Source organism: Callithrix jacchus, chromosome 15 (assembly GCF_049354715.1).
Source record: "Callithrix jacchus isolate 240 chromosome 15, calJac240_pri, whole genome shotgun sequence".
Taxonomy (NCBI): Eukaryota; Metazoa; Chordata; class Mammalia; order Primates; family Cebidae; genus Callithrix; species Callithrix jacchus.
The window spans coordinates 6,246,734-6,273,656 of record NC_133516.1 but is presented as its reverse complement, the minus strand read 5'-3'; the positions used below and the strand labels follow the sequence as shown (position 1 = coordinate 6,273,656).

The 26,923-nt window shown below is 41.6% G+C and overlaps 1 long non-coding RNA gene across 3 annotated transcripts in view; it reads right to left on the bottom strand.

The window, feature by feature from the left end:
• LOC144579415 (uncharacterized) overlaps positions 1–26,397 on the bottom strand; it is a 38,324-nt gene extending 11,927 nt beyond the window's left edge. For 2 of the 3 annotated variants that reach the window (XR_013526878.1, XR_013526877.1), the window contains exons 1-3: positions 21,290–21,708; positions 7,289–7,396; positions 1,418–1,527 (exon numbers count right to left, since the gene is read on the bottom strand). This is a non-coding gene — a long non-coding RNA (uncharacterized LOC144579415). Of the gene's footprint in view, positions 1–1,417; positions 1,528–7,288; positions 7,397–21,289; positions 21,709–25,495 lie in introns of those variants that run through there. The other variant, XR_013526879.1, reaches the window with a different exon arrangement.
• Between the last annotated feature and the right edge of the window lie 526 nt (positions 26,398–26,923).

Here is a 26,923-nt window from a genome sequence, read left to right as displayed (position 1 = left end):
CTGTATCATTCTGCTTATTTCTTGTGTAGCACTTATTACAGTTTGAAATGATTTGGTTTATGTATTGTTTATGTATTCGTGGTGAGTTCTCCTCACCCATTAGCATGGATGTTCCATCAGGAAACTTCCCTATCTTTTTTTTCTGTTGCACAGGCTGGAGTACAATCGTGCAATCTTGGCTCACTGCAACCTCTACCTCCTAGGTTCAAGCAATTCTCCTGCCTCAGCCTCCTGAGTAGCTGGGATTACAGGTGCCCACCACTACACCCAGCCAATTTTTTGTATCTTTGGTAGATAGAGGGTTTCACCATGTTAACCAGGCTGGTCTCGAACTCCTGATCTCGTTATCTGCCCACCTTGGCCTCCCAAAGTGCTGGGATTACAAGTGTGAGCCACTGCGCCCAGCCAACCTTCCCTATCTTGAATCTCAGGGCCCAGAACAAGCTTAGTTGTCATTGAAAAATATTTATTGGCATAATTGAGTGATCAATCCCTCCTGTAGAATATTGAGCCATTCCTTATTGTCCGTGAAATCTAAGCTCTCCTTCCTCAGTTTCAGGACCTCCCGCTGACCCCGTTTGCCACTGAGCTCATTCCTCTCACTTCCCAGCCTCCCCAAGATTGTTTCTGTACTCCTCAAGAGTATCCTAAAACTTGAAAAATCCTGCTTTAGCTTGTCATGACATCATCACCTTGGCCTCTGTTTCTTGTATTTGATGTTTTTGTCACCAGTGGTGCTTTCTTCCTTTTTCTCCCCCAGTCTTTCCCTTTCCTTTAAAACACTGCCTAAGACTCCTTCTTATTCCTTTTTTTTTGAGATGGACTCTCACTTTGTCACCCAGGCTGGAGTGCAATGGCACAATCTCGGCTCACTGCAACCTCCGCCTCCCAGGTTCAGTTGATTCTCCTTCCTCAGCCTCCTGAGTAGCTGGGGTTACAGGAGCTTCCCACCATACCCACCTACTTTTTGTATTTTTAGTACAGATGGGATTTCACAATGTCGGTCAGGCTGATCTCGAACTCCTGACCTCATGATCTGTCCACCTCGGCCTCCCAAAGTGCTGGGATTACAGGTATAATCTGTACTAAAAATGCAAAATTAGCTGGGCATGGTGGCACATGCCTGTAATCCCAGCTACTTGAGAGGCTGAGGCAGAAGAATTGCTTGAATCCAGGAGGTGGAGGTTGCAGTGAGCCGAGATTGTGTCATTTCACCCCAGCCTGGGCAACAAGAATGAAACTCTATTTTTTTAAAAAAAGTATTTATTGAGCGACTGTCTGAGCATCTTCCCTACCGTCAGTGTCTTTGAGAGCATCAAATGAGCGAATGTACACCAAGTGCTGTATGAACTATAAACTTCTACTCAAAGATACAGCATTATTATTTTCAATATTTTAAAGAAAAAATAAATGTTACCTGCAGATTAGGATGGATGATAGCAGCAATTTCTTTATTTTCATTCCTGGGATAATCTGCTTTCTCCATAATTTTATAGACCTCAATGGCACAGAAAGGAAATTCTTTTCCTATGACAAAAAGAATATGTATAAATGCCAAGTAAAAAATCTCTGGGCTGGGCACAGTGGCTCACCCCTGTCATCCAAACACTTTGGGAAGCCAAGGCTGGTGGGTCACCTGAGGTCATGAGTTTGAGACCAGCCTGGCCAACTTGGTGAAACCCCATCTCTGCTAAAAATACCCGGCCATGGTGATGGGCATCTGCAGTCCCAGCTACTCAAAAGGCTGAGGCAGAAGAATTTCTTGAACCTGGGAGGTGGAGGTTACAGTGAGCCGAGATCATGCCACTGCACTCCAGCCTGGGCAAAAAGAGTGAAACTCCAACTCAAAAAAAAAAATAAAAAAGAAAAGAAAATCTCTGGAAAAAGGGACATTGATAATGTAAGGAAGAGACAGTAACAACAGCGGTAACAAAATGAAGACAGGGACGGGGAGAACAGATCGTGTTTTGTTAAGGATGTTCACAGACAACACTCAGCAAAAGATGTTCTTCAGTTATTCCTGTCAGCTCTCTGTCCACAAAGGCACTGATGGACAGAGGTAGAAAACAGAACTTAAAAAGCCAGTTTGGGAGAAAAGGAATCTAGGACTGGGAGTCAGGAGACCTGGGCTCTAATCTCCTGGCTCTGTAGTCTCAAACAAGATGCTTAGCTTCTTGAGGCTCACTTTCTTTCCTTGTATTTTTTTGTTTTAGAGATGGGGTTTCATCATATGGGCCAGGCTCTTCTCGAACTCCTGACCTCATGATCCGCCCATCGGGGCCTCCCCAAAGGCTGGGATTACAGGTGTGAGCCACTGCATCTGGCCAAGGCTCACTTTCTTTTCTTTCTTTCTCTTTTTTTTTTGAGATGGAGTTTCGCTCTTGTTACCCAGGCTGGAGTGCAATGGCGCGATCTCTGCTCACCGCAACCTCCGCCTCCTGGGTTCAGGCAATTCTCCTGCCTCAGCCTCCTGAGTAGCTGGGATTACAGGCACGTGCCACCATGCCCAGATAATTTTTTGTATTTTTAGTAGAGACGGGGTTTCACCATGTTGACCAGGATGGTCTCGATCTCTTGACCTCGTGATCCACCTGCCTTGGCCTCCAAAAGTGCTGGGATTACAGGCTTGAGCCACCGTGCCCGGCTGAGGCTCACTTTCTTTACCTGTCAAATGAAGGTATTGGATTGGTTTATCTTGGAGGGCCCTTCCAGCCATGATATTTTATGACTGCATATTTTCAGGAGGAGTTCCAGCAACTTAGGTGACTTTGGTCTTGTGCTTGTTGTTGTTGTTGTTGAGATGGAGTCTCACTTTCTTGCTCAGGCTGGAGTGCAGTGGTGTGATCTTGGCTCACTGCAACCTCTGCCTCCCAAATTCAAGGGATTCTCCTGTCTCAGCCTCTCAAGTAGCTGGGACTATGGGTGCGTGCTACCATACCCAGCTTTTTTGTATTTTTAGTAGAGACAGGGTTTCACCATGTTGGGCAGGAAGGTCTCGATCTCTTGACCTTGTGATCTGCTCGCCTCGGCCTCAAGTGCTGGGATTACAGGTGTGAGCCACCGTGTCTGGTCTCTTTTTCTTAACTTAGTACATTAAACACTGGGACAGCTCCTGAGCAATGATCTCTTGGGATGCAAGCAGGCTGCCAATGGTAGAGACCAAATTCCAAAGATGCAGCAACATCAAACAACCCAATTCCCAGAAACCTAGAAAAGGAGTAGTTTATATATATACCAGGCTATCTCTGAGCAAATAGGATGAACTTTTGATGCAATGTAGGGCCCACAGCGTGTTATGGCCACAAGTGAAAGGAAAGGCTTCCTTTGCCATTAGAGCAGAGTTAGAATGGGGATACCCAGCGATCACTTCTCTATCAGTTAGCTTTTGCTGCATAACATATATACTATCCCAGAATTCGGTGGCTTGAAACAATCACCTCTTAATTTAGTTCATGATTCTATGGGTTGGTTGGGAAGTTCCTTTGGTCTACACTGGCTTTGTTGATTTTTTATTGTTTCGTTCATGCCTTTGTGGTGAGCTGACAGCTCATCGGGAAGCTGGACCATATGGGATGACCTGACTCTTACATCTGTCAGCTGGAGTTGCATGACTGTCTGTGAGGGTGCCTGAGTTTTCCACTTCATCGGCTTCCAGCATCCAGCAGCCCAATGTGAACTGGTGTGCATAAAGGTACATGTACAGGGCTTCCAAGGGCAGAAAGAGAGCAAGCTGCAGTGTGCAAGCGCTTTTCAAGCCTTTTCCATGGCACAAAACAAGGCACGTGGCCGAGCCAGACAGTCAAGGAGTGGGAAAATAGACTCTACTTCTGAACAGAACGATATGAAACCTCACACTGCCAGGATGTGGATGCAGGAAAGGGAAGAATTAAAACCTACCACACCTTCCAAGATGAAGATGGGAACTTACCAGATCTCATGTCTTTAAACCAGAATGTTTGATAGGAAGAAAGTAAAAACTGATGGAACACAGAGGAGTATGTTTTTGCTACTCAGAGTTGGAAGGAGGCTTGAAAGCCTAACTTCCAACTATGTTTGAGTATTCTCCATATTGTTCTGGCCACATAGTCATCTTACTTCTGCATGAACAGCCTCACAAAGTGTGGCCTGTTTCATGGCTGCTCAGATTTGTTAACAAGATTTCTGTCTTGCCAGGTGCAGTGGTGCAGGCCTGTAACCCCAGTGCTTCAGGAAGCCGAGGTGGGCAGATTGCTTCAGCTCAGGAGTTCAAGACCAGCCTGGGCAACATGGTGAAACCTAATCTCTACAAAAAAACACAAAAATTAGCCAGAGTGGTGGCACTCACATATAGTTTCAGCAACTCAAGATGCTGGGTGGGAGGACTGCTTGAGCCCAGGGGGTTGAGGCTCCAGTGAGCCATGGTCACACCACTGCACTCCAGCCTTGACAAGAGGGTGAGACCCTGTCTCAAAAAAGAAAAAGAAAAAAAAAAATTTTCTGCCTCTAGGTAACTTTATCTCATTGATTCTCTTTTGCTCTCTGAGTCACAGAAAATATGTCTAATTTATTTCCAATGTAGACTTCTTTCTTTCCTTTTTTTTTTTGAGATTGTCTCACTCTGTCACCCAAGTTGGAGTGCAGTGGCACAATCTTGGCTCACCACAACCTCCGCCTCCTGGGTTCAAGCTATTCTCATGCCTCAGCCTCCAGAGCAGCTGGAACTACAGGCCTGCACCACCACACCCAGTTAATTTTTGCATTTTTAGTGGAGACGAGGTTTTTCCATGTTGCTCAGGCTGGTCTTGAACTGCTGACCTCAAGTGATCCACTTGCCTTGCCTCCCAAAGTGCAGAATTAGAGGCATGAACCAGAAATTATTCTCATCATGGTTTTCAAGCTCTTCAACATTCTCAATGTCTCCTTGGCTAAATTCCTCTTTATAGATGTTTCTCTTGGATTATTGACTTACAGTTTTCCAGTGTTGTTTATTCAAGGCAGAAAAAAGACCATGACCTTCCTTATTCTGGGATTTTTTTTCTAAACATAAGAGCAAAACTTTGTCCCTGATGTTGTTAGCCTTTAATGTTTGGTTTAAAAGATTGTTAAAGATTGTCAGGACTCCTGGGATCTGCCTCCTCAAGCAGGGTGTTTTCCTGCTACCTTCCTATGACCTGTCACTCAGGTCACTAACTATAATTCCAAGTAGTACAGAGTCAAGGATGAAGTCCTTCTACACACTTCTTGAGACTTTTCACTAGGCGGGTCTGATTTATTTGTCAGCATTCTTTGGATTCGTGTGCTCAGTTGAAAATTCACCAAGCTGGATAGTCTAAATAAATTGTGGTTGACAATTTTTTAATTGCAGAATCCTTTGATTAAATGAAATATTACACAGAAGAGCTATGACATACAGAACAACTCAGTTGACTCAGAGATAAGAGGTAAGGTATTCCAGGAACTGCTTTTCTCCACCCTGTGAGAGGATACTATGGTCCATAATCTGAAAATCATGTTTTCCACCCAGATTTGTGCCTTCTATCTGAATGTATCACTTCATAACATATTGTAGTTCTACACTTACTATTCAGAGGGTTTATTGCAAATATGTTGTGATCTTCTCAAAACCAGTTCCATTAAACAGTACAGAACCTGCCCTCAGACAAAGATGGTGAAAATCAAATGTTCAATTTTCATGATTTTGGAGTCCAAGGATTCCCAAGCACAAAAGAAAAGCCCGTGACTGCAGCAGGATGCACCGTCCGAGGCAAAGGAATTTACTCCCCAGAGACACTGAGGTACTCACCAGCTCTGTTACTGTCATTACCCATTCCTCAACAGCAATTCCAGCTCGGTCTGCTGGAATAATTGTTCACAGAATGTCTCTTTGATTTTAAGCAATTATTTTCCAACTTAAATTTATTTTTTATAATTAATAGACATTTTAGTGCAGTTTTAGATTTACAAAATAAATTACTTAATAAATAAATGAGCAGATAGTACCTAGGGTTCCATATATGCACCTTGTCCACCAGTCTCCATTTAATTTATTTTTAATTACAGAAATAATATATGAATGCATCATTCTTATTGACTATAATGAAGGCAAAATTAGCCTGGGTCTTTCCTCTTCTTCCTGGTAACCACTGTGATCATTTTGGTGTGTTTTCTTCTAGGACTTTTCCTGTGATATGTTAACATATATCTGTATCCTAGCAAGTGATTATTATTATAATCATTATTTTAAAGACAATTGGTGTCCTGAATGTCTTGGTCTAGAGCTTGATTTCTGCTAATTACCAATGTGTTTTGAAGATTCTTCCATGTTAGTTTATTTATCTGTCCACCAACAGATAGACATTGGTGCTGTCTCCATTCTTTTGCTGTTATACATGATACAGAATCACAGTCTTTGTAAGCAACATGTTGGTCATGCTTGTGTTCCTTTGGGATGTGGAATTGCTGGGTAATAAGTTTGGTGTTTTGTTTTGTTTTGTTTTTGACTCAGTCTCACCCTTGTCCATCTGGCTGGAGTGCAGTGGCGTGATCTCGTCTCACTGCAACCTCCACCTCCCAGGCTTAAGCAATTCTCCTGCCTGCCTCAGCCTCCCTAGTAGCTGGGATCACAGGCACCTGCCACCACACCTGGCTAATTTTTGTATTTTTAGTAGAGACGGGGTTTCACCATGTTGACCAAGCTGGTCTCAAACTCCCGACCTCAGGTGATGTGCCTGCCTTGGCCTCCCAAAGTGCTTGGATTACAGGCGTGAGTCACCAAGCCCAGACTAGTGGTGTGTTTTAAGAAATGGATACTGTAAAATTAACCTCTAAAATGTCTTTGCCAGATCTGGAAAGATAAGTGATTGCTGTTAAAAAAAAAGTCTTTACCAACTTATATGTTCACCAGCAGGGAATGAGAGTGCCCCCTTTCCTGCACATTTACCAATGCTTAATATTGTCAGAATTTAATATTTTCCCAACTTAATGGGGGAAATGGTTTCTTATTTTAATTTGCATTTCTCTATAATTACTAGTGATGTTGAACATCTTTTCATATGTTTACCGGGCATTTGTATTTTCTAGCCTTTTCTTTTCCTTTTAAAATGGAGATTAACAGGAAATAAAAATTTAATTTGGAGGCTTTCTTTGGTAGATGCTTTTCTTGAATGTGTCTATTCTGGAATGGCTGAAGTAAACAAATTTTTTTAAAGCACTGAATATCATTGGCCTGGCACATTTGACCTAGGTTCCAATTGTAACTTAAATGTTTGGTGGTTAAATTTTATATACGTTACCTTCATTACTTACCTACCTTCATTGAAATGATGTATAAAATCAAGAGCATGTTTAATCGTTTTTCTCATTTGATCCCAGATATCAGCTCTCAGAACCCCTTGAGGCAGAGGACCAACTTCTATACCTAGGTACAGAAGGACAGACAGTCACATTCATACCAGTAATAAAATATATTATAAAACTAAGCATTTTAATGTATCAAGATTTAGAATTATGTTCTCCAAAATTATTAAAAAGGTGAATCATGGAAAATATTTGAGGTGTCATGTTTGGCAAGAGGAAAGCAGGACATTTACACGTTTAAGTTATGTGCATAGTGAATAAACACCAGGAGAGAACATGGATGAAAAATCAGTACTGTTAGACATAAGAAACTCTGTGGTTTTTTTCCCTTAAATTTCCTTCAGTTTTGCAAAATATTTAAAAATCATAACATAGTAGAAGAGGTGAACAAGTTTATGCTGACAAAATAAGAGGTGGAAATGAAGAGAAACTTAAGATTTGACATTTAGCTTTGACAGGAGGAAGGACATCTAATTAGTCACAGAAATCTAGACAAGATGAATCATGGATGTAAGTCAATGTGACAATCTGTGTGACCCTTCAGCAACAATTATTTTTTTGAAATTTAGTCTTGCTTTGTCGCCCAGGCTGGAGTGCAATGGCACTATCTTGGCTCACTGCAACCTCTGCCTCCCGGGTTCATGAGATTCTCCTGCCTCCGCCTCCTGAGTAGCTGGAATTACAAATGTGTGCCACCACACCCAGCAAATTTTTGTATTTTTAGTAGAGGCAGAGTTTCACCATGTTGGCCGGGTTGGTTTTGAATCCTACCTCATGATCTGCCTGCCTTGGCCTCCCAAAGTGCTGGGATTACAGGAGTGAGCCACTGCACCTGGCCAAGCAACAATTTTGACCTTAACATAACTATCCATCCTAATACAATAGTGCAATGGTTTTAATTTTTCTTTCTTTTATTTTTTTTTTCTGAGATGGAGTGTCACTCTTGTTGCCCAAGCTGGAGGGCAATGGTGTGATTTTGGCTCACTGCAACCTCTGCCTCCCAGGTTCAAGCGATTCTCCTGCCTCAACCTCCTGAGTAGCTGGGATTACAGGCAAGGGCCACCATTCCTGGCTTATTTTTGTGTTTTTAGTAGAGATGGGCTTTTGCCATGTTGGTGAGGCTGGTCTTGAACTCCTGACCACAGGTAATATGCCCTCCTGGGCCTCCCCAAGTGCTGAGATTACAGGCATGAGGTATCATTGTGCCCGGCCTGGTTTTAATTTTATATAGGAAAAACGTGTATTCATTTTTCATGACTCATATGAAAGGATGCCTGTACTGCTGGGTCTACTTTGTATGGCTGTCAAACATCCATCCTGAAATCTACAAAATACTCTTTCTGTAAACTACTTCTTTAGTCCCTTCCTTTTTATTCAAGCTTCCCACAAAGCCACCTCCCCAGCCATTACCTTCTCCTTTATCAAACCATTTACCAAATGCACGACCCTCATTCTACCCTCATCCTCTCCCACCCCATTCATGGTCTACATTCTTTTACACTCATCCTATTTTCACCCACTTCTGTTATTTCCCAATACACATAATCCTATCATTTCCTCTTGCATCATTTTTTGTTTGCTGTGCTTAGGTTTCTTGCATAAATGTATGAACATATTATATTTAAGTATATGGTGTCATAAATGCATGTGTGCATAAATGACATGCAAATATGTGAAAAAGTGTGTTTGTAGATATGTCTGTAGGAATACTACAGAATACGGTGTCGTTTGCCTACCCCAAATCCACTTCACCTTCCTCCTTTTTCTAATAGAATCCTGGTTTTAGTTGGACTTCCAGTCTTCAAAGTAGGTAAATTTTTCTCCAGTTGAAGAGTTAATGCTGAACAGTTTAAGTCAATCATAGTAATCACCTAGTCAATGATTTAAGAATAAAGAAATCTTGGAACGATCCAAGATGGCCGATCGCTAACATTCCGGGATTGCAGCTCTCAGGGAAGGCGCGGAGAACTAGAGGACGCCACACTTCCAGACAAAGGATGGTCGCTCACGGAGCAGAAGATCCCCCAGTGGTGGAAACACACGAGTCGCCAGCGCGACTCTCGTGGTCGGCGGAGCGGTTCCGCCGGCACCTCGGTGCAGCAGCACTCGGCGCAGAGTAAATGGGACCAGTTCGCCTTCTGACCGAGGTTTGGAGCCCCGGGAAGGCAGAGTCACCTACTACGAAAACAAGAAGGAAGCCCGACAGGAGAATCCTGGGAAGAAAAGCACCATCAGTTTTAACGCTGCTGCTCTGGCCCTGGGAACTAACAACCTGGACGTCCACTCAAGAGACCTAATCTGAAAGGAGGATAAATTTACAATGACGGGAAGAAACCAACGTAAAAAAGCTGAGAATACTCAAAGTCAGAACGCCTCTCCCTCTAAAGATGATCACAGTTCCACATCAACAATGGAACAAGGCTTGATGGAGAATGAGCGCCTCCTGATGACAGAATCATTCTTCAAGGAATGGATAATAACAAACTTTGGTGAGTTAAAAGAACATTTTGTAGCCCAACGTAAAGAAACTAGGAACTTTGAAAAAAGATTTGATGAAATCCTATTGAGAATAGACAACTTAGAGAGGAGTATGAGTGAATTAATGGAACTGAAGAATACAATACAGGAACTCCGAGAAGTATGCACAGGTTTAAACACTCGAATTGTTCAAGCAGAAGAAGGGATATCAGAGGTCAAAGTCCAACTTAATGAAATAAAACGTGAAGAAAATATTAGAGAAAATAGGATAAAAAGGAATGAGCAAAGTCTCCAAGAAATGTGGGACTATGTGAAAAGACCAAATTTACGTTTGATAGGTGTACCTGAATGTGATGGAGAGAATGAACCCAAGCTGGAAAATACCCTTTAGGATATTATTCAGGAAAATTTTCCTAAACTAGCAAAGCAGGTCAACATTCAACCCCAGGTAATACAGAGAACACCACAAAAATATTCCTCAAGAAGAGCAACCCCAAGGCACATAATCGTTAGATTCACCAGGGTTGAAATGAAAGAGAGGATACTAAGGGCAGCCAGAGAGAAAGGTCAGATAACCCACAAAGGCAAGCCTATCAGACTTACAGCAGATCTCTCAGCAGAAACTCTACAGGCCAGAAGAGAGTGGGGGCCAATATTCAACATCCTCAAAGAACAGAACCTTCAGCCCAGAATTTCATATCCAGCCAAACTAAGCTTCACAACTGAAGGAAAAATAAAATCTTTTATGAACAAGCAAGAACTCAGAGATTTTATTACCACCAGGCCTGCTTTACAAGAGCTTCTGAAAGAAGCATTACACACAGAAAGAAACAACCAGTATTAGCCTTTCTAAAAATACACCAAAAAGTAAAGAGCACCAACATAAAGAAGAATTTACACCAACGAATGGATAAAACAGCCAGTCAACATCAAATGGCAGTAACCCTAAATTTAAATCGACTAAATCCCCTAATCAAAAGACACAGCCAAAACCCAACGGCATGTTACATCCAGACCTGTTTCACATGCAAGAATACACAAAGACTCAAAACAAAGGGATGGAGAAAGATTTACCAACCAAATGGAGAGCAAAAATAAATAATAAATAAATAAAAATCAGGAGTAGCAATTCTTGTATCGGATAAAATAGATTTTAAAGCAACAAAGATATAGTGGTAAAAGGATCAATGCAACAACAAGAGCTAACGATCCTAACACCCAGATAGGAGACTTAGATTCAATGAGACAGAAAATTAATAAGGATATCAAGGACTCGAACTCAGATCCAGAACAAGTAAACTTAATAAATATTTATAGAGCTCTCCACTTCAAATACACAAAATACACATTCTTGTCAATACCACATCACACCTACCCATTAGTTTAAATGAAACATTGATTGGCCATTATTAATACACAATTTTTTTTTCAAAATAAAGCAATATTTCCATTTACTCTCCCTCTTTCTCTCCTCTTTCTTCCTCTCCTTTACTTATTATTTTTTTTTCTTTCCTTCTCTCAAAAAAAAAAAAAAGAAATCAACTTGTAAACCTCTAGATCCAGGTCGGCAATGTCTCTTTCATTGCTTGATTTCCTTTCTTCCCTTCCCTCCCTCCCTCCCTCCCTCCCCGCTTCCTCCCTTCCTTCCTTCCTTCCTTCATCCCTTCCTTCCTCCCTACCATCCTTCTTCCCTCCCTTCCTGCCTTCCTCACACCCCCCCAAAAAAAGAATAAAGAAATCTTTATTATGCACAAAAGTATCAATACTTGAAGTAAGGAATTGGTGTAAGCTAAATACCCAAATAGAGGCAATTAGCTGAAACAAACCAAAGGCTTAGCAATAAGAGATGTAGATCCTGTTTCTCTGTGACACCAAATAAAAGCACAAGCTTTCCAAACTTTCAAATATCAGCCTTGGTCTCTGATATTTGCAGGCAATGCTACTCTTAGCCAGAACAAACATCTGCTGATATGTTTGGCCCTTACAAGTTGAGCCAAATCTTTAAAATGTTTCAATCTGAGGAAATATTAAGCTTATTGTAAATAATTAGAAATGTTATATGTTCTCCTTTCAACTTTGCTGTTTTATTTGGGTGATTTTTATCTCATGCACTCATTGGAGAATAAAGCATGTTTAACATCAGAGAGATAATCTTTCTGAGTCAACATTTTATCACACACTCAGAATATTACTGCATACAAATTTGCTTTAACTTCTAGTTGGCACTTACAAGGACCACCTTCGCATTCTGTTCCCAAGGCAGAAGAAATGTGACAGGATCATTCTAGGTAAATCTTACCCTGGAAAGAAGCAGTGTACTGCAGCCAGTCTTAGGATCATGCAGACACACACACACACATACACACACACACACACACACACACACACACACACGGGAAAGAAACTGGACACAGCCTTCTCCTTTCTCAGATCAATCATGGTCTCATTTGAGACTTAGAAATTTGTTTGTGTAACCATTATTCATTCAGCTCCACCCCTGACTCTGCCATAGCCATAACCTACAATCTAAATATTCTGCTCTGATATGAGATCTCGTAGCGAAAACTTAAATTTTGGTTTGGACAATGTGGTCACCAAAGATGGCCATATAAAGATCCCTTTATTATGCACAAAAGGATCAATACTTGAATATCCAGAATAATTTTAGATTTTTATTTATTTACATTGTTTTCCAACCTGGTTTTAAATTAAATTACTCTTAGCTAAGCCATCTGAGATTTAACAAAACTATTTTAAGTTGTAATTTTAATTGTAGTGTAGTCTGCAGATAACTAATTATGCTAATGGGGTGCTCAGGAAAGAGAATGGGATAAGAAAGAGCATCTGTTTGAGAGGGTGCACCAGAGTGTGGGCCTGCACTTTGGAATTACCAGAAGGTAAAGATGGACTCACAGCCTAGTAACTGGCAGGGTAAACAAGAGAACAGATGACAAACAGTTCATAAAACATCTATTGCAAAGCAGGTGACAAGAGGGATGTGGAGAGAGGATTCTTCATGGGTCTTTTGCATTTCTGCAAGTCTCGTGAGCAAGACATGAATTTTCTTTTTTGAAACGGAGTCATATTCTGTCACCCAGGCTGGAGTGCAGTGGTGCGATCTCAGCTCACTGCAACTTCTGACTTCTGGGTTCAAGCAATTCTCCTGCCTCAGCCTCCTGAGTAGCTGGGATTATGGGCACCCACCACCACGCCCAGCTAATTTTTGTATTTTTAGTAGAGATGGGGTTTCACCATGTTGGCCAGGATGGTCTTGATCTCCTGACCTCGTGATCCACCTACCTCGGCCTCCCAAAGTGCTCGGATTACAGGCATGAGCCACTGAACCTGGCCTGACACAGACTATTTTTGTTCCATATTATCTTTTCAAGGATGTCTGTACAGTGAACAGCCTTGGAAGTTAGGAATGGGGTTTTCCTTGGGGCAAAGGGTGCTCATGCTTACTGCCCATTATACAAAATTAAGATTCCTCTGCTGAGTGTTTCTCTCCTAGAATGCAGCCAGTGGCATGTAGAACTGCCTCTGACTCCTTTCATGTCACCCTGTGGGAAGTGGAGCTTCGGGAGTGGTGTAAAAGTGCTGACACTCTGCTATTACTACTGTTAGTCACCTATTCTTGGTCTCTGTTTCAGGAGTCTTGTGTCTTCTACTGACACCCACTCAAAAGTGCCAAGCTCATCATTAATGTGTAAGTTGGGTAAAATTTCTCAGATCTTTTACAGGTCTTGATAAGGAGAGGCTGGAAAACAACCTGGAGTAGGTCGCTGGCAGCACGAGCACTTTGGAGAAACACACCCCTTGCCTTTCTGATCCAATCAAATCTGACCACTCTGGACAAGCTCATGAATGTATGTATTACCAAAGTTAGATGGCTAGTATTTTTCACAGTGGCTCACACCTGTAATCCCAGCACTTTGGGAGGCCGAAGCAGGTGAATCACCTGAGGTCAGGAGTTCAAGACCAACCTGTCCAACATGGTGAAATCCCATCTCTACTAAAAATATAAAAATTAGCTGGGTGTGGTGGCACATGCCTGTAATCCCAGCAAATAGGGAGCTTGAGTCAGGAGAATCTCTTGAACTGGGGAGGTGGAGGTTGTAGTGAGCCGAGAGCACACCACTGAACTCCAGCCTGGGTGACAGAGCAAGACTCTGTTTCAAAAAAAAGAAAAATTTCTCTGAGTTTCAGCTAGGATATATTTTATTGCATTATGTCAATGGGAACTGCGACTTACTCACAGGATACTTGGCTATAGAATGAGTGGTTGCATATTTGAGGGAAGGATGCTCAATAAGATACACATAGCAGGGCAGTGGAGCCAAAGAAGTCTGAAAAACATTTAAAATGTCTTTCTCATTATGTTAAAACCATGTGTTTTGTTCTCTTCACTTCAAGAGTCAATAATACCTTCAGTACATTTTACTTCGTCAAGTAAGACTGGTAAGATAGCTTTATGAAACACTATAAAACCCAATGTTTATAGATTTGAAAACAAATTATACAATATAAAATTCATATAAAATTGAATTATGCTATGTCTTTCCAGGTAAAATGTACATTAAATAGTTCTCCAGACCCATGATCTAAAAACATGAATTCAATGTTCTTTCTTAATGGCTGTGGTTATTTTTATTTCATCACTGCTTGCTCTATTTAGCTTGGTGTTGGTGTCTTAAGCAATTCTGTTTCTACTCCTGTGGTCCATCTCTCTACAGATGTTCAGTGGTTCTTTCTCCTCCTGCTTATCTGTATGAGAATTTAAGACAGGCCTCTTGGTTTTTATAACAAAGTGTCATCAACACTGCCTCCATGTCTGGCCATCAAAGCATTCAGCTCTCTCTTCAATAGGCAACAAGGAATAGCTACATTGTTTCTCCTATGAGGACCACCACCCGGTTATTATCCAAAGCTTAAGGGAAACAAAAACAACAGTTAATCTTTACTATAGGTTAGGTATTAGGCTAAATGCTTTAAATACTTTATTTCATTTAGTGTCCTCATGGGTAAGTGTTGTTACAACCCCAATTTTATAAAATGAGGGAAGCCGCTGGGTGCAGTGGCTCAGGCCTGTAATCCCAGAACTTTGGGAGGCTGGGGTGGGCGGATCATGAGGTCAGGAGATCAACACCATCCTGGCCAACATGGTGAAACTTCGTCTCTACTAAAAATACAAAAATTAGCTGAATGTGGTGGTGCACGCCTGTAGTCCCAGCTACTCAGGAGGCTGAGGCAGGAGAATTGCCTGAACCCGGGAGGCAGAGGTTGCAGTGAGCCAAGGTCATGCCACTACGCTCCAGCCTGGCACCTGCCAACAGAGTGAGACTCTGTCTCAAGAATAAAATGAAATGAGGGGAGCAAGGTTTTGGGAACGGTGTGTTCTGTCTAAGGTTATTGAAGGAGAAAGTGAGGATCTGAACACAGGTTACACTCTTTCCTCCCAATCATACTTGCTCTCAGGAAGGAAGGCTGTCTAGTGCACAGAAATAGGCATGCAATCTTTTATGTGTATTTATGGTTGGTTGCTTTTTTCTAGCAAATTTTCTCTGAGATTTCTGAACCTTAAAATGATTGGCTATATGAAGCCCTGAAAGATTAGATGTGTTCTGGGGTATCTAGATCAAATGAGGACAAGAGCAGGACTAAAGGGAGGCAATCTTTTTATCACTGTGCTTTAGTCAACATTAAATGACTATTTCTGAAGTTTCCTAAAACCTTGTAATTGAGATACTTTGACGGCACCATTTAAAATTTTAATATTAATTTTACTTGATTTTAACAAATAACCCACAATTTTGTGGCTATCTGGATAAAATGTGTAATTTTATAGACTCAAAAATCCACAAGTGATTTATTATTTTATTAATTGTGTTTATGATTTTACTTATTTCCTCTCTTTTTCTCCTTCCTTCTACCACTGCCTCTGTATTTTGGCAGCACCCTTTCCCCCAGCCACCAAACCTGGCTGTGGAATAAATCCCATTTGTCTCACACCTTCCCTTGTAACTGTTTTCTGATTGTCTCACATCTATAATTGACTTAAAAGTACAAGTCCTTTGCTAATTTATAAATTAATAGCATTAACATTACCTTCATATAATGAAACATCTGAATTAAAAAGTTATTCCTGGAATCCTCAAGAACAAGAGTGCACGCCATGTTAGAGGTAGTATTGTGAAGGCCAAAAATAATGTCATAGGAATCGTCACTATTTTTTGGACCAAATAAATGATTTATTTCTTGAGCTCTTCTCACTTCATATGGCAAATTTTCTGACTATTTTTGCTGTTATAAGCAGAAAGAAAATGATTAACAACATCTGTGCAGAGATAACAGAAATAGAATAAGAACGCAGTGTGAAAACGACCAGTTGCCAAATCTTTAATATGAAAAATCTGTATGGGAAGTAAAAACTTACCTGAAATGTTTATAAATGAAAGATTACAAACTTTTTCTTCATTTGATTCCATATAACTAATGTTGCATTGGCATGCTTGCCAAGTAATAAGTTCATTTATGCCGCTGGTCATGAACAAGACAGACATATCAAGCAGAATTTATTATTTGATTTCAATCTTGAACAAAGCATATCCATTAATTTAATGAACAGTTTCTTAGTAGTTATGGTACACTGGGTTATTTATTATGGGACTAGACCATAAAATGCATCATTTTCCCCCCACTTTAGCTAACTCTAGTGCACAAATATAGTCACTTAGGGGCTCACAGAATTTAATTAGAGATCCTTTTAATTTTTTGAGACAGGGTCTTGCTCTGTTGCCCAGGCTGGAGTGCAGTGGCCCAATCATGGCTCACTGTACCCTCAAACTCCTGGACGAAAGCAGTCCTCCCATCTCAGCCTCCTGAGTAACTGCAACTACAGGTGCATGCCACCATGCCCAGCTAATCTGCTTCTTCTTATCTTTTGTGGAGATGAAGTCTTGCTATGTTGCCATGGCTGGCCTTGAACTAAAATCACCTTTGCAAACATTGTAATTGAGACAACTGTCTTATTTATTTATTTATTTATTTATTTATTTTTGGAACAGAGTCTCACTCCATCACCCAGGCTGGAGTGCAGTGGTGTGATATTGGCTCACTGCAACCTCTGCCTCCTGGGTTCAAGCAATTTTCCTGCCTCAGCCTCCTGAGTAGCTGAGACTTCAGGCATGTGCAACCACGCCCTGCTAAATTTTTGTATTTTTAGTAAAGACAGAGTTTCACTGTGTTAGCCAGGATGGTCTTGATCTCCCGACCTTGTGATCACTCCACCTTAGCCTCCCAAGGTGCTGGGATTACAGGCATGAGCCACCATGCCTGGCCAACTGAGATAATTATTACAATGTAAGAGATCTAACCTGACTTCTTCTTGCTTCTAATCTCCAAGCCATCCTCATTCATGCCTGGGTGTAAACTGAACTAACTTTGGGAGGAACTTAGTTTATAGTTTAACATTGAAAGAAAGATAACAGCTCTTTCCCAAAACAAACGGCCTTCCTACCAGGAGACTAGACTGCCTTTGTAGGACTACTGAATTAGCCCAAGATTAGAAATTATGGTTTAAAAGTCGTGCTTTTTAAACCAGCTGGAGGCCACAAGATTCTGAACCTCCTCAAATTGCTCCTGGGGATAACACCACTATTGTAAAACCTAAGATCAGTGCTTGAGGTATTTTGCAAACTCTGAACTTGATAGATCAGCTGGCACCACCCAGATGGATAAACTGGTTCCTCTGGTCTTGTGGCCCTCACCCAGGAACTGATTCAGTGCCAGAAGACAGCATCAGTTCCCTATGAGTTTACCTCCCATCTGACCTATCAGCACTCCTGACTTAATCCCTATGATTTTACCTCCAATCTAACCTGTCAGCACTCCTGACTCACTGGCCCCCTAACCACCAAATAATTCTGAAGAATTCTAATCTCTAAATTTTTGGAAAGACTGATTTCGGTAATAATAAAACTCTGGCCTTCTATATAGCCAGCTCTTTGTGAATGAAACTCTTTATTGCAATTCCCTTGTCTTGATAAATCAGCTCTGTCTGGGCAGTGGACAAGGAGAACTTGCTGGGTGGTTACAGAACTCTTGGCCTCAAGCAATCCTCCTGCCTTGGCCTCCCAAAGTGCTGGAATTACAAGCATGAGCAACTACACCTGGCCTACTTAGAGGTTCTTAATTGAGGTCCAGGAACCACCAGAGGTCCAGGGACAAAGTTTCCAGAGTCTGTAACCTCTTCAAAAATGCCAAAAGTTTGCTGGTACACATATGTGTATTTTCCTGGCACAAGGGCCAATAGTTTTTTTTCCATTCTCAAATGGGCCTCTGTCCTCTCCCCACTTCCTGAAATGGTTAGGGTACATTTTTTTCTATATATAATAGTGTTTTAAATTTACTTTTCCTCATTAAGCCATCCAAGCACGTTTTCCTAAAATTCCATCTATTTGTTTTCCTTGGCTATATTTGCTAGTATCTTCAAGGGACCTACTGCTTACAGCTGGGTAAATCCTGCCTGGAATGCAATCAGGAAGGTGGAGTTGTTATTTTGTGAATTAGAAGCAAAAACCATGGGGACAAAGCCGGCATGTTGAAAGAGTAGAGCGGGAAGATAGAAGGAACCTGTGACATTGACGATATGGTGTGGCTGCTGCACGGGACCCGGACTGCTACCTCTGGACTTATTACTTGTGAACAAGAAATCCTTATTTGTTTAAACCACTATTCTCAGGTTGCTATTATATGCAAACAAAACCTGATGGGTATGTATGTATTTTAAAAATTAATTCATGAAATAACCCCCTGAGGTTGCCCTCAACAATTTTGGTTCTATATCATTCTTCTGCATTTGAGTAAATGGAGCTAATATCTACCTAGTTGCTCAGAGTCAAGTCTTGAAGTTTTGAAGTGATGGACACTTTGAGTTCTCATGCCTGCAGTTCAGCTCCCATTGGAAGAGTCCCAAGGGATGAAGAATAGGGAAGAGTGAGATTCTGAGGGCGTTAGCCATACTAAGTTGATTAAATCCATTCTGGACACATTTAAAAAAATTTTTCAGCAGGGGAGAGACATAATAAGATTTGCATGGTAGAATGATGTCTAGAGGTATCAGATGGAAAACAGATGGCAGGAAGGGTAAGAGCAAGTCTGGATGCAGAGAGATCTTTTAGGAGGCTATTCTAACTGTCCAGAGAAGAAATAAACTAAGGAAGTAGAAATGGAGAGAAAGGCTGGATTTGTAAAGAACTTGCAAGGAATAATTGGGAGGACTTAGCAATCTGCTAGACCTGGGGTACAGAGCCCTGGGAAGGTTCTAGGGTGATTTTCATAGGGGACTTGGTAGGGAATGAAGCTACCACTGAGAGGAGAAATACAGGAAAATGAATAAATTTGGGAGAGGTAAGATTGGAAAAGTTAATTAGTTTATTGATTTTATTATTTTCTAACCACCCTGAGAACAGTGTAGTCTCTGATTATTGTTAACAGTAAGAGGCAGAAAGTGGGTTTAACTGAAAAGACTGTGCTCGCTGAAATGCATGCAGCTCATAAACTCGCCCAGTCAATTTCAGACTTATTTGGGAACTTAACATGCCTAAAAGTTACTCTTCAATAAATTCTTACTTGTAATATTGGCCAGGTGTGGTGGCTCACACCTGTAATCCCAGCACTTTGGGAGGCTAAGGCAGATGGACCACAAAGTCAGGAGGTAAAGATCAGCCTGGCCAGTATGTTGAAAAGTTGTCTCTACTAAAAATATAAAAATTAGCTGGGTGTGGTGATAGGCACCTATAGTCTCAGCTACTCAGGAGGCTGAGGCAGGAGAATTGCTTGAACCCAGGAGGCAGAGGTTGCAGTGAGCTGACATTGTGCCACTGCACTCCAGCCTGGTGACAGAGTGAGACTCTGAGATTCAATCTCAAAAACAAACAAACAAACAAAACAAAGTTAGTTAACAGCTATCTTAGGTTAATATAAGCATGAATTGTGTTGACATGACCTTAGTCATGAAGATAAAGCATTTCTCAAATTAAAATTTATGCTAGTAAAAATATGACTAAATAACATCTATTCCATAAAGCAGGGCATATTTCTATTGAGAATAGCGTCCACCTTTTGATCTGTGGTGAGACTAAACCTAAGGAATTGTCTAACTCAAATTAGAGTTGATCAGAAAACAAGCTCATAGAATGGTGCCCTGAGTTGTGCCTGTGTGTGTCTTCTATCTTAGCTAGTGGCCTACTGACTCCTTGAGGGGTAGAAACCATGTTGTATAGAGCTTTGTACTCCCTCAGTACCTGGCACAGTTTCCTGGAAAAAACAGATGTTTCACAATATTTTTTAGTCAAAGAAAGTGGCTGGGTGTGGTGGCTCATGCCTATAATCCTAACACTTTGGGAAGCTGAGTAGGGTGGATCACCCGAGGCCAGGAGTTTGAGACCAGCCTGGCCAACATGGCAAAACCCTGTCTCTAATAAAAAACATAAAAAATTACCCGGACATGGTGGCAGGCACCTGTAATCCCAGCTACTCGGGAGGCTGAGGCAGGAGAATCGCTTTAACTGGGGAGGCAGAGACTGCAGTGAGATGAGATTGCACCATTGCACTCCAGTCTGGACAACAAGAGTGAAACTGTCTCAAAAAAAAAAAAATAAATAAATAAAATAAAATAAAGAAAAAGGGGAAAAAAAGAAAGAAGTGGTAAAAAGCAAGTTGTGGAGGCATATTATATCCACAGTGGTAGCTATTATGATGTAATCAAAGGCAAAAATAATTAATAAGGACCTAACCTAGCATGTTATGATGACATACATTGTATGCAATATGTTGCATCCAGCAAAATTTGAACTCTGAAAATTCAGGTGAAATGTCTTTAGTTCTCGTCCCTGACATCCCACCTAAGACAATCCACTGCTGAGGTTAAGTACATCTATTACCTCGGATCACAGGGTAGTCTGATATCTTTTGGCAAAAGGTATTTAATCACTCTTTCCTTCAACAAATATTACTTGAAACATTACATTTTTCGGAACTAGAACTGAATGCGTATTATAAGCATAGTTGCTTGAAACCATAGTAGTGAATTTCCTAAGAAGCTAACAATAATGTACACGAGTATAGCAGCCAAACACTAACTCAATGCAAAGGATTATTAAATCTTTTTCTCTAAAGAGATGATTTAAAAACAAAACTCTTTTCTATTTATTGTCTCCATCTGTATACACTTGAAAACTTAATCATTAATGCGGTGCTTAAGAAAGTTTATAAAAGAGCATGTGAATGCTTAGTTTAGATATTGTGTAATTCACAATGCAGTGTAATTAAAAGTGAAAGTGATCTTATTCAACATAGTGACTGCATGTACCGACATGAATTATATGCATATACATACATGTGTTCTCTTTCACATGCCCACCACTTTTCACTCACAAATACATACATACATGCACAATACAAAATTTAGTCTTACCCAAGATTTTCAAGGTCAAAAATGCGATGCAGGTCACAGTCAATATATCTGGTACACGTCTTCACTGCTCTTGGGTTAGTAATAAATGATTTTACCTCCAGCCCTGTTCTCTGAATTTCAGCACCATTCTTTAGCCAATGCTTAACCAGAAATACTCCAGTTAGCTCATTCCCATGGGTTCCTCCAAAGATAGCAACCTTTTTCATAGGTTCTTCAGCAACGTGACAAGAAATCATTTCACCAAGTAGTTTTTTATCTGATCTCTGCAATTCAGAGAGATCAAAAGAAATTCAATTTCTTAAGGACGCTTTAGAAACTTAAATCTAAATGAGACTTTAACCAAAGGGCAAAGTACAGAGTTCCCTTGAGAGGAGTATCTTTTAATTTTCTGTTACAAGTTCTGAGCCCCGTTTATGGACACTCCCTATTTTAGCCCTGCCCTCTTCCATATTTGGCTTAAAATATGCAAAGTTCAACTAGAGATACAGCTGTTTAACTTCTAACTCCCTCAGATGGCCAGTAGATCTAAATACAGTAATAAATTAGCATTTCATACTAATACAAAAATTCTGTTCTTTTCCTCAGCTAGAATGTCATCCAGTGAGGCTTTCACAATTACTTGTAATAATAAAACTTTTTTATACATTTCTAATCTCAAAAAAGTGGCCCACTCGGTATTTCCATTGGCATTTAAAAACACTTCTACTCTGAAATGAGTTCAAGCACTTTTCATGATCTGAGGGCATCTGAATCTCACCTCTCTAAGCAGCCAAAGGCTGACCCTCAGAGACTTCTTTTTCAACTGACACCAGTTCTTTCAGAATGCTTTTTCACAGTCAGAAACAGATGGGCCAATTCAATGATCACTGGGATCACTTGAAAAACTACTCTGAAACATCCCTTAATGTCTTTCTCATGAAGTTTTTGGTAATTCTCTGTTAACTTCCTTATGAATCTTCCTCATTTTTTTTGCCTAAATACCAAAAGAAAGACAACTGTTAGTAATTTTCAAGTCTTTATGATTCCCGAAAATCTCTTGGGACATCCTCCAGGTACTAACCACATCATGTGAACTTACAGATACAGCCTAACTCAGTGTCAGCACGGACTCTCCACTGAACTGTGTTATTCAAAAGGGGATCTTACTAGGGGAAATTATCCAGAATACTAAGATGATTACATCCCTTTGGAGAAATGACTCTGAGCCAATCTCATTTGACTTCATGCTTAATCACCGAGAAAGACCGATATGTTCAAGTACTGGAAATACCATGTACTAGTAATGCCAGGTTTGATAGAGGGTACAATAAGAGTAATTTATTACCATTGCACAGTATCTTAATTTATAATGTTCTTCCACTCAGTTTACTCATACATCAATTTTATAAGGTAGGGTGGGTTAGGTATTGAGATCCACACTGCGGGGTAAATAAAAGAGAGGTTAAGTAACCCAATTAAGGTTCTTCAGGGACATAGGAGAAACTAGACCTGGGACCCGTGTTTCTCATTCCAAGTCTAGTGTTTTTCACAGGACAATGGGGTGCCTCTCTGTTATTGTTGGTCTTCTTCATGGTTCAGTTCTAGTTTTACTCTTTCCCAATTCATATAAACAGCCATTACAGAGTGCTCGGGAAACCAACATGCATATAAAAAAATACATAGTAGAAAGATAAAATATGAATGCTTTCTAATATTTAATAAACCAAATTGAATGGTCTTCTTTTAAGAGCTTTAATGCAGAGATAGAGAAAGCAAAATCACCAAATCAAATCAACACGTGAAAACTACTGTTCTAATATTTTTTACAAAAGCTCCTGTAGCCTTTGGCTGTCTATCGGCATCCATGTACACTGAACACTTCATTCAGATGGTGTAGAGATTATGAAAACACACATAGAAGGAAACAGACGACAGTTGTTTAGTTGCTCTGGTTTTAAGAGCAGTAACTATGGTGAATTATTAACACTCTACTGTGCTTGGTTTCTTTTCTGCGGATTCGTTGTTTGTTCTGTCTTTGGCCTAGTCTCTCTAGAAATGCTGCTTCAGTTATTTACTTGTATCTGGCACAAATGACTTGCATTCTGAAGCTTGTTTTATGGAATTTTAAGAGATCAGCACTTTGAGGCACATTTCACATTCATAAAGTTTCCCTTACATGTCAGAATGAATAATTTTTTTGAGAGTTAGTGAATTGCAGTAATTATTTCCCATACTTACCTTGTTGATTGTGCACAGTTTGTCTTCTGTGGGAAGCTTTATTAGGAAAAAGGAGAGCATTTCCTTAAACTAGAGCAACAGAGGCCTTTCATACTCTTATACCAAGTTAACTTCCAAAAGGTTTTAAACTCCCTGTTTCCCAAAGCGTACTTGATTTTTGGGACCCACAAAAACCACACATTTTTATGAGTTCACTTCTTTTTTGAGAGTTCAGAGAACTGATAGTATACAATGTGAAACCCTTTTTAGTTGTCACTATCTCATTATTAAGTTGAATACATAATGTTCTGAAGTACTCAAAAGAGTAAGCATAACTTCCAGCATTACAAATGTTTTGTGGGATGGAGTTGCCTAATTTTATGGTAAAATAATGTAGTTTAAAACAAAAGAAGGCTGGACATGGTGGCTCAGGCTTGTCATCCCAGCATTTTGGGAGGCTAAGGTGGGTGGACCTCCTGAGGTCAGGAGTTCAAGACAGCCTGGCCAACATGGTGAAACCCCGTCTCTATTAAAAATACAAAATTAACTGGGTGTGGTGGCAGTGCCTGTCATCCCAGCTACTCAGGAGGCTGAGGCAGGAGCATCACTTGAACCCGGAGGTGGAGGTTGCAGTGAGCCGAGATTGCGCCATGCACTCCAATCTGGGCAACAAGAGCAAAACTCCATCTCAAAAACAAAACAAAACAAAAGGAGAGCAAAGTTTTACTTCACAGTCATGGCTGTCCAGTAGAAGAGAATTTTTTTTTCTTTTTAGACAGTTTCACTCTTGTTGCCCAGGCTGGAGTGCAATGGGGTGATCTCGGCTCACCACAACTTCTGCCTCCTGGGTTCAGGTGATTCTCCTGCCTCAACCTCCCAAGTAGCTGGGATTACAGGCATGTGGCACCACACCCAACTAATTTTTTTGTATTTTTAGTAGAGATGAGGTTTCACTCTGTTGGTCAGGCTGGTCTCGAACTCCCAACCTCAGGTGATCCACAGGCCTCCCAAAGTGCTGGGATTACAGGTGTGAACCACCGTGCCTGGCCTTGTAGGAGACAAATTTAAGGTGGGTTGTTTTGTAAATAGTATGATTCTGGGATAAGAACGGTTTTTTTGTTAAAAATTATACATAAGATGGCTCATATATAATGTGATGTTCAATAGTTATGTAATCAAAACTACTTTTACTACTTCAATTTTCTCCTTCCCTGTGGCCCATCCTGACAAACTTTCCAGGTGGAAATAAATAACAAAAACAAGACAAGGATAAAATAGATCAGTTTGTAAACTGTTAGCAAAGATTCTATATTGCTCATGTCTGCAGTCCTTACAGATGTAATTGGCTTCGGGTTTTTTTTTATGAAAAATCTATTTTTGGGGTGGGTAGGTATGTGGTGTAAATGTATGTATATATGTATGTAGATGTCAAGTCAAAATCTGCTTCCCTGAAGCTTCCATTCATGTTTTGGGTAACTCCTCTCTGGAACCATGATAAATAACAAGTTTTATTTTTATTGTTCCAAGTCTTCTTCTTCCCAAAATAAAAGATGACCCTATTTCTTGAAAGCTATTCCTTACTCTGGCATTCAAGGTCTGCTATTATCTGGTCCCAGACTACATCTAATGTTATTTCCTATTTCCTAATAAATTATCTCTTTTTGAGATAATTTTCAAAGAAACTACTGAAATGTCTATGTCTTCTATTCCTAGGGTTTTACTGACAATCTTTTCATCTCTGATTCCTTTCCACCGTCTTCAAATGGTTAGAAGACATGGTAACAACAAAACATGTCTTTGAACACAGACAGAGCTAGAATCCAGTACCTGGCCCACAGTAAGATCCTACTCAATGGCAGCTACTGTTATTAATATTAATTAAGGGCTAACATTTACTGCGTGCCAGATTGTCTCTTTCATCTTTTAATACTTTTTTAGGGTGATTGTTGTTATTGCTCTTTTACTGAGGAAGTAAATGTAGGTCTAGAAGGCATTCAATAAACAACCAACCTCACAGGGCCAGGAATCCAGTCGTCTTTGCCAGGAGGCCTGCAGCTCAATGCCCAGGGTCGCACACCACGTGGCTTCCCCCGCAGACCGTCTCTGCGGTTCACGGGCGCCTTCTGTCCCGCAAGCTCCCGCAGCCCCGCACCCTGCCTCGCTGACCGCTCTCCACCTTCCATGGCTGCCACCCGATCCCGGGCTTCAGCTCTGTCCCCAGCCTCCTGGGGACTCAGATTCCCTGACCCTGATCCAACCCAGAAATTCAGCCAGATACCACCCTGTGGGTGGCCACCAGCATCTAACAAACGGATGTCTGGGCCCTAAGACACAGCCAGGGGGTGCGGAGACGCAGGGCACACTTTTGTGATGATGCTGGGGCTGAGGCCGCGTGCGCAGGAGATCTCCCCCGGCCTCTCCAGTCACAGGACAGTCTCGTCTCCTCTCTGGGCAAAACTCTAAAGGGTTGGTGCCATCCTTGCGCCAGCAGTGTGAGAACTTCACAGTGTGAGATCGCCAAGGAGGTTCGTTAACGTTATCTCCCCCAGCCAAAGGAGGCCAGGCGGGCCCGGAGAAGCCATTGCTCCGAGGAGGCGGCCTCTGCGCATGTGCGGGCCGCGGCGCCTACGCAGTGCACGGCGCTTACCTTCGGCGGATGCCCCCACTTTCTTCGCGGGCGGGAAGGGCGGCGGCTACTGAGCGGGCTGCCTGGACGACCGTTGTCTGAGGCGAGGGAAACTGAGGGCTGAAGTTGTGTGTTGGGTTGGCAGGAGGGTCTAGAAGGGAAAGACGAGGCATTGACCGCAGATACCAAACTGCCCCATCCGTGGGCGGGTCGGGAGAGGCCTTTGGAAGAGCGTCTCCGCTCTGACTGGAGCCTCCTCTCTCACGCCCCTGCCAGGAGCCAAAACGGGCCGCCGTTTGAGGCCGCGGCGTTTGTGGGGGGCGTGCGTGCGCGCTCTCATGCTCAGTCTGCAAACTTCTGCACACCAGGGCCACCAACCCTCTTACTAAGGCCACTTAGGTCCATTCAGAAGCCAGGGTTGGGGGCCTCTGCCCTCAAGATGAGTGGGATTTGGGGGTCCCTGCTCATCTTGGAGTCCCTGCCCTCAGGATCAGTGTCCCTGTGGGGAGAATGTTACACTTGAAAACATTTTTGTTGGCCGGGGCGGTGGCTCACACCTGTAATCGTAGCACTTGGGAGGCCAAGGTAGGCAGATCATGAGATCAGGAGTTCGAGACCAGCCTGGTCAACATGGTGAAACCCCATCTCTACTAAAATACAAAAATTAGCTGGGCATGGTGGCGTGCGCCTCTAATCCCAGCTACTCGGGAGGCTGAGGCAGGAGAATCACTTGAACCTGGGAGGCAGAAGTTGCAGTGAGCCGACATCACGCCATTGCACTCCAGCCTTGGTGACAGAGGGAGACTCCATCT